Raw genomic sequence first — 7,643 nt, forward strand, 5'->3', positions numbered from 1 at the left:
CTGAAGGTCCACACATGAGAAAAAATCTTGGCACCACCACTGACACCCAGGATTTTACCCTACTGTATACAGCACTTAAAACTGATAGATTCCAACCCCTGGTACATGGTGGCCGCATCTACATGAGACGCTGACTGCGCAGTTGTTACTGCACAATCATTTAGTACCTGTACTAAACTAGAGTAACTGCGCAGTCATGCTAAGGGATGGCTTTTTTATGATGCTGCTGCGCAGTAGCTCGTGACTATTGTACAGTAGTGTTGTATCATGCTTCCTGCCATACAGTGCTACTGTGCAGTAGTCATGAACTACTGCACAGTTAGCCTCTCACATGGATGTGGCCAGTGAGGAGTTATTTTCTGATTTTCCCAGTCCAAGATAGTGTGAAGTATAAGGGAGCACAATGGAGGAAGAGGCTGGGGTAGATATCCGAGAAGGAGAGAGAAAGGGAAAACTCTTGAATGCTGCATGCTTTGTTGAAGTCCATGGTTTGATGACAATTTGGTGACTTTCCTTCCATATTTGATGTATTTGATGTGACAAAACCACTCATCCAGTGACCTTTTAGTAGGGACTTTATAGCAAGAACACTGGCTCAACCTTGTCTCAGGCGTCACCCTGTGAACTGCTATAATGCTATGTAATTTATTCATCATTGGGTTATCTGGCTCTCACTCTATCTTCTCTTTCTGTCTGAAAGCCCTTTGTTTATAAAAGTAAAAATGGCAATCTGTCTATGTGATTATAATGTCCTTTCCCACTGATCACTCTGTTCACCAATACCAGACCTAGGCTACCCCAGGTTGGATGTAGACAGATGACACCTACCTGGTGGAACTTATACCAACAGAGCACAAGGCACAATCTTAGTCTCAGAGCATGTGTGTGGATACCATTTAAAAGTTAGGTAGAAGTTGTTATTTGCCTGAGGGAACCGCAGACCTGTAGACAAGGTCTGGCTCTCTGAATAAACAAGATTTATTGTTCTATAGCTTAACTTCTTGGTCTTTTGAGAACAGCACAGTGTGAGCTGTTTGGGGCATGGACCTTTTTTTTTCTTCTGTGTTTGTACAGTACTTGCCACATTTAGGTGCTGGTCTGTGTCTGGGTTCCTAGGTGCTACCACAGAGAGAAGTGATAGATCCATCTTAGGAGTGGTCAGGGCCCGTCACAAATAGAAACCAAAACTCCTGGCTCCCAGTCTAGTGTTCTAACCACTATACGGCACTACCTCATACTGCCTGTGGCCCAACATCTGTTCAGCTGGGCATAGAGGTTTTGTTTCTGCCTGAGAAAAGCTTCATAACCACGTTCTCTGAATATAAAATTGCCACTCATATTTTTCCTTTCCTATCTAATTAAATTTCCCCCAACCCATACTGCCAGAGTGTAATTGTCAGGGCATGTGACTTAAAGCAAGAAATAAAACAAAACAAGCTTGAAAGGGGAACTTGATAATAATGAAGTGGGTGCATTGACATCTAAAAATATACTTATGAAAAACACAGGAGTTAAACACAGATGGATCATAAATAAACACTATCGCCACTCACCAGCCATCCCTGGGCAAAGTTCAGCCTATGTGTTGTTTCATCAAAATCAGTGGGTTTGCAGCCTGTATACATATGTACATTCATGTTATAGCAGTGTTTGAGCTATATGCGAACAGGCAGCCACCACCCAGGACTTCAGGGGTGAACCTTTGGGAATCCTTGCTCTAGAACCTTCAGCTCCCCTTCATCCAAGTGTGCATGTATGTGTGTGTCTGTGCAGGATTTATTAATACCAGTACACTCCCAGCATTGAACTAAACTGCAAATCACAATTCAAGTCTGATGGAATCAACTTTCCAGATGCCCCAGTGGAGAGTGTGTATTTTATTAGCTGTGGTTGTGAGATGGCTTTGTAACTATTCATTCTACCCCATACAGGCAGCTGTAGTGTTTGACCTTTCATTTTACCACAATTGAGTAGCTGCTGTACCACTACCAGCTCTTCAGAGAGGTTTCTTTAATTTCCCCAACTAGCGCTTCTGCCTGCATAGACCAATGTTACCTGTAAAAATTTGCACGTTTCCTTTTATCTATGAAGATAAATAAACAGATACATGAAAAACAAGGGGGAGGGGAGTACAGTGTACTTTCCCTCTCTCTCACGCACGCATGCTCAGCTAAAAGGGAATTGAAGCGACTAAGGTGCAGACAGAAGTGACAATTTGTGCCTGATACGACCCCTGAAAGTGCTCCAGGGCTGTGATCAAATACAAGTGCACGGCTGCAGAGTGCTTTAAAAGGGCCCAATCCTGAAACAATCTAAACTTTCATTATATGAGGGTTCAGCTGAAGGTGCTCCAAAGTGGAGCACCTTCATTAACTTCTGTCTGCTTGTACCAGGAGAAGGGCTTGGCTGATGCATCCCAGCACTCCTCTTGGAGATGCTTTTAGAATGGGAGGAGGGGAGGGAGCACAGGGAGCTCATTCTGGGGGTTGCCTAGCTGGTGTTGGAGGGTGAGGTGGGTGGATTAGAGCCCCCTTGAGGTGGGGGCTCCAGTCCACCTTCCCGTTCCACTCCAGCACAGCCTGGGGGAACCCCAGAATGGACCTCCTTCCCTTACTCTCCTACCATCCTGAGACAACACCAGGGGTTGTGGGGGAGGGCGGGGGAGCAGAGCTAGGGGAAGAGATTGCAGAGACTCAGTCTCTCTCCCTGGATTAGCTCTAAATTGGAGCTCAATTCCCCCACCTTCCAAACCCAACAGCTAATGTCTGTTGGGCTGGGAGGATCAGTCTAACTCATGGTGCTTTCTGTAAAGCACCACAAGCTAGACACGAGCTGCACTTCTGCACTTCAAGGGCACATCCAGAGCTGTGCTTCAAAGACTGCACTTCTGCTGCACTTCTGCTCTTCAAGGGACACATCCAGAAAAGCGCACACACATGTTTCCCCAGAGACAAATAGCAACAGCACAAATTTATGCTGTTGCTAGTTGTCCCCAGGAAACACTACTGCACCTGTACTTTGGTGCAGGGCATATTGCCCAGGTTGGGGAGGCTGGGGCCAGCACTTGGGCTGACCCCAGTATGCCTTACCTGGAGTGTTAGGGGCCTCCCAGGACTACAGCAGTGGTGATCCGGACAGGTGGAGCATGGCTGGCAACTGGAATGTGGGTCCAGCCAGCCAGGCTCTGGTTTTGGGTGTTTTTTTATCCACACATTTTTTTTAATATTGGGATTTCCCTGTATCTAAGTTTGGCTCTGTGCTACAAATATGCAGCATGGCAAACCAAATCACTTTGAAATTTTAGCACTGAGCATCACACAAGGTGGAACCTTTGCACAGGGTGATGCAAAAAAATGCAGGGCAACTCTAGCCCTGATTGCAGAACTCTGCTGCCTAGAGGCGGCAGGCCCCAGGTGCCTGCCCCATCTATAATCGCTCTGTATGGCAGTTAGCTGACAGCCATTTCACACTTGCCACCCATACAAAATCAGCATTGTAGCCTGCATCCACTGGCCCATCCACAAGCACCACCAACCACTGGGGACATGCATCCATCCACACATCCTGCCATGGAGGAGGTCAGTGGGTCCATCCGCCATGGCAAGTGCATACTTCTATTCCCCCACTCTGATCCCACAGCAGAGGCAGCATCTGTTCATTGCTGCATGAGGCAGTCCAGTAGTCTTTGCTTGCCTCTTACTACAAGAGATGGTGGTCCCTAATGACTTGGACTTGTGGAGAAAGCAGGCAATTATGATGGTTCACCACTGTGTTTGGCTGTGTAATGTCAGGGAATGCCAATTGTGTACCTCACTACTCATTATGACCAGTTTGCACAGTTTGACTAAGATGTGATAAGAAGCACTACTGATCTGTGTCTAGTCTGTCAGCCAATAATTTGCAAAGCCTGTAGACAGGAAGCCACTTCCTGTCTGATGCCTACAATTCTTCTAACAAGGTAAGTAACAGGGGGCTGACTCCTTAAGTATGGGAAGTGTAAGGGGGGCAGTGTCTGTGGCAGGAGTGCTAGGTGTCTTGCCAATCTAAGACACAGCAGGCAGTTGCATGGCAGCCTGTACATGCTTTGGCTCCTCATCAGGTCAGTGGAAACAACCAGCCAGTCAAAGCAGCTGCTGGGTTGCAAGGACCTTGCTGCTGTCTCAGATTCTTTCGGTTTTCCTTATGATTCCTAGGTATTTTTCCCACCCTCTCAGTGATGCAGATGAAAAGAAGAAAGAAGGTCCCAACAGAGCTTCCCAGGGTACCAAGCTAAATATTCTTTATTTGGTTTGGCTTGTGGGATGTTCCTGAACATACCTGTGATTCTGTTTGTTTGTTTTGTTTTCCTTATGATTCCTAGGTAATTTGCCCACCACCTGTGATGAAAATGAAGATCTTGATAGAGTTTCCCAGGGCACAAAACTAAGTACACACTCTTTTTTTGGTTTGGTTTGAATTTGATTTGTGAGTGTGACTACAAGCATAGCCAGGACCTGGCTGCCAGGAAGGCCAGGGTTCCTGTTAGTGGACCCATGGTCCACCCCTAGCAGCAACAGCAAAGTTGTCAGGGAGAGCCAGGGGAACACCTGCATTCACCTGACCTGACACAAATCTTTGCCCCATGAAGATAGGATTACTTATGTGGATGCTTTGATATGTTGCTGTTACTCAGTGTATTGCCACAGAAGTATAGGAGTGGATATGGGGCTTTTGGCCCACCCCCGGGCCCACCCACAAGTTGTGCCCCACCAGACACAGGAGGCACCAGTCGCCCATGAGCCTGCACATGCTATTTCTAATGTTATATTCCACAACGTGTTTAACAGGTAATTTCCTAGGTTATCAAATGGATGATCACACTTGTGGGTTTCTTTCAAGTGGTGGATATGTGTAAGATGTACCTGGTTTTGGTCTCACTTACACTAGTGAAAATATGAAGTAACACTGAAGTCAATTCATTTCCTGTGTTGGTGAGATCAGAATCTGTCTTTCAGCATTTCAACAGTTAATGATAATTTATTTGTGAGATGAAACCCAATGGGATCTAGGCCTCATCTATACGCACAGAAGTTTTACTAGTATGACCATGTTGCTCAGCCCAGAACTGAGGAAGGACATTTTGTGCCCAAAAGTTTGTCTAACATTTCTCCCAACTATGTGGTCCAATAACAAATGTCACTAACCAAACCTGGCTTCCCGCCAAGAACATTTTCAGTCCTGAAGTAGAAACAAAAATAGACATGATGGCTGCTGTCAACAGACATTTATCTTTGCTGGAAGAAGGAGCCAACTAACTAAAAGATAAATGAATGGCATACAAGAAATCATCAGGGGATCATCTGTATGTTGTCATATGCATCATGCTGCAACCTTAGGTTCTGATTGGACGACTACCATTGTTCATTATGAAATGGCATCCAAACACCTTACTAATACATGACCCAAATCAACAACTGCGCACAGGGTACAGGGCAAGGAGTACGTATCTTAAATTGCAACAAGGAAAATTTAGATGGGAGACTAGGAAGAACGTTCTCTGTATGAGGGTGATTAAACACCCAGCGACTGTAGAATCTTCATCTTTGGAAGTTTTTAAGAGCAGGTTGGATAGTCAAACAGACACTTGTTTAGGATGGTGTTGGAGTTTCAGTTTTGCTAAACTATAGTCAAGCTAAGACACTGCAAAGGGCCTTGGGAATAACAGGATTCACTGACAGCTGGACGGCCTGATAAAAGCCGCAGTAAACAAAAACACCAATTCAAAGTAAGAAACAATAGCTGGACAAGTTGGAAAGTAAAAATTTAGCACTCACTAAAGTAGAGATAATGAAGCAAGCTGAAGAGGCAGGCTGAAGATACTCAAACTCAGTAAGGGAATGAGGTAAAAAATCCCAAACTCAGTAGAGAGTTCTAGAGGACTGACTTTGGGAGGGGGGAGCTCAAGGGGGCAAGAAACGATCTGCAGGTGTCTGGAATTGGCCAAGAGACAAGTAAAGAGGGACATCTCAACAAAGAGGGAAATAGCTGTTGGCACAGAGCAAGGGCATCTAAGTTATAAATACAGGGGTTGCAAGTCTTACCCTTTTGTAGTGACTTGGGGGGCGTCTGTGCATGTAATGCATCTCTTACCATTGTCTGGGCAGTTTTGCTGAGCTGGGCTGGTTGCTATGCAAACCTGCTAGCTACTGTCCTAAAAGACCTGTCCTAATAAACCTATCTGACCTTTCACCACTTGTTCTTTTTGTGTCGCACCTGAGCTCCAGGAGGCTAGTTGCAAACCATTGCCTCTGAGAGCACCCTGACCCCAGCAGCCTGAACCCCAAGAATAACAGCAGGCAAAAGGCTGGTTGGGAACTCCCCTAAACCCCCAAATACCTCAGAACAACAGATGGTTTCGATAGGAATGATCGTGTCTCAAACAGGGGGTTGAACTAGATGACCTCCTGAGGTCTAATCCAGCCCTTCTTCTCTATGATTCTGGGATTCTAACTCTAGGAGTAAATCAAGTAAGTGAATGTATTATCTAAATTCAAACCGTTATAAAAAAGTATATCAGGTCTCTGTTTCAGCTGAAAATCCCCAATGACTGATATCAACTTAGATTAAGAATTCAACATGAATGCGAATGCTACAGGAACAGCTGATAGTGAACAAAGTCCACAATTAGCATCTTGAAAGGATTAAAAACAGTAAGTAAATACCCCAAAGAACTGACATGTAACATAGACAAGGTGAATAATAGAGATAGGGGAAAAGGTAGAGGTAAAGAATTTTCTCTGAACTTTTCTTATTTTTTAATTGAAATTTGAAATTTTGCCAGATATTTTCGGGGGGGGGGACAAAAATTTCAACCAGTTCCAGTTACTCTGTGCCATGCCATTAAATCAGACTTCATTATATTGCTGTGCGAGAGCTTGCTTGAGTACATGTAACAATAACATTATGTAAAAAGTAATATTTAGGAAGAAAGGAATCTCTCTTTCTCTCTGTCTACACCATAGATTTCAAGAACACTGGTGGTAAAGAAAACTGAGAGAGAGATTATTTTGTTAATGCAGTACATTTTTGTCACACCTTTCATTTGGGGATTTTATAGCACTTTGCCAACACCAGAGAATGAATCCTCGGAACTTAACTGTGAAGCAAATTCATATTATTATCCTCACTTTGCAGACAAGAAAACAGACATCAACTGTTTAAGAGACCTGTCTGGGGTCACTTGGAGAGTCAGTGGCAGAAACAGAAATAGCACCTAGATGACCTACCTCCTTTTTGTGTCCTTGAACCTCTGATTGGGCTCATTTAAGAAGGTTGTCCATGCCCAGATCTCTAACTAACTGTTATGTAGATGAGTTACTTCCAAAAGTTAGGGAGTTACCCAAGCCCAACGCTGCATCCTTACACTAGATAAATTATGACTGTGCAATTAGCAATGGAAAAAGGCAAAAGGCTGCTGACATTTCAAGGTGACCTTTCAACAGCTGGAGTTTCCGATACAACACCCCCCCACCCCACATGTCTTTCTCACACTCAGCCAAATAGCTCAGCCACAGTCAATGGAAGGCTTGCACAGCTGCCTAGACTTTTCCAGCAGCCAAAGGGCTGCAGGCGAGAGTAGCCCTGACTCAGGAGCTGTGATTAAT

Source organism: Alligator sinensis, unplaced genomic scaffold (genome assembly GCF_000455745.1).
Source record: "Alligator sinensis unplaced genomic scaffold, ASM45574v1 scaffold619_1, whole genome shotgun sequence".
Classification (NCBI taxonomy): Eukaryota; Metazoa; Chordata; order Crocodylia; family Alligatoridae; genus Alligator; species Alligator sinensis.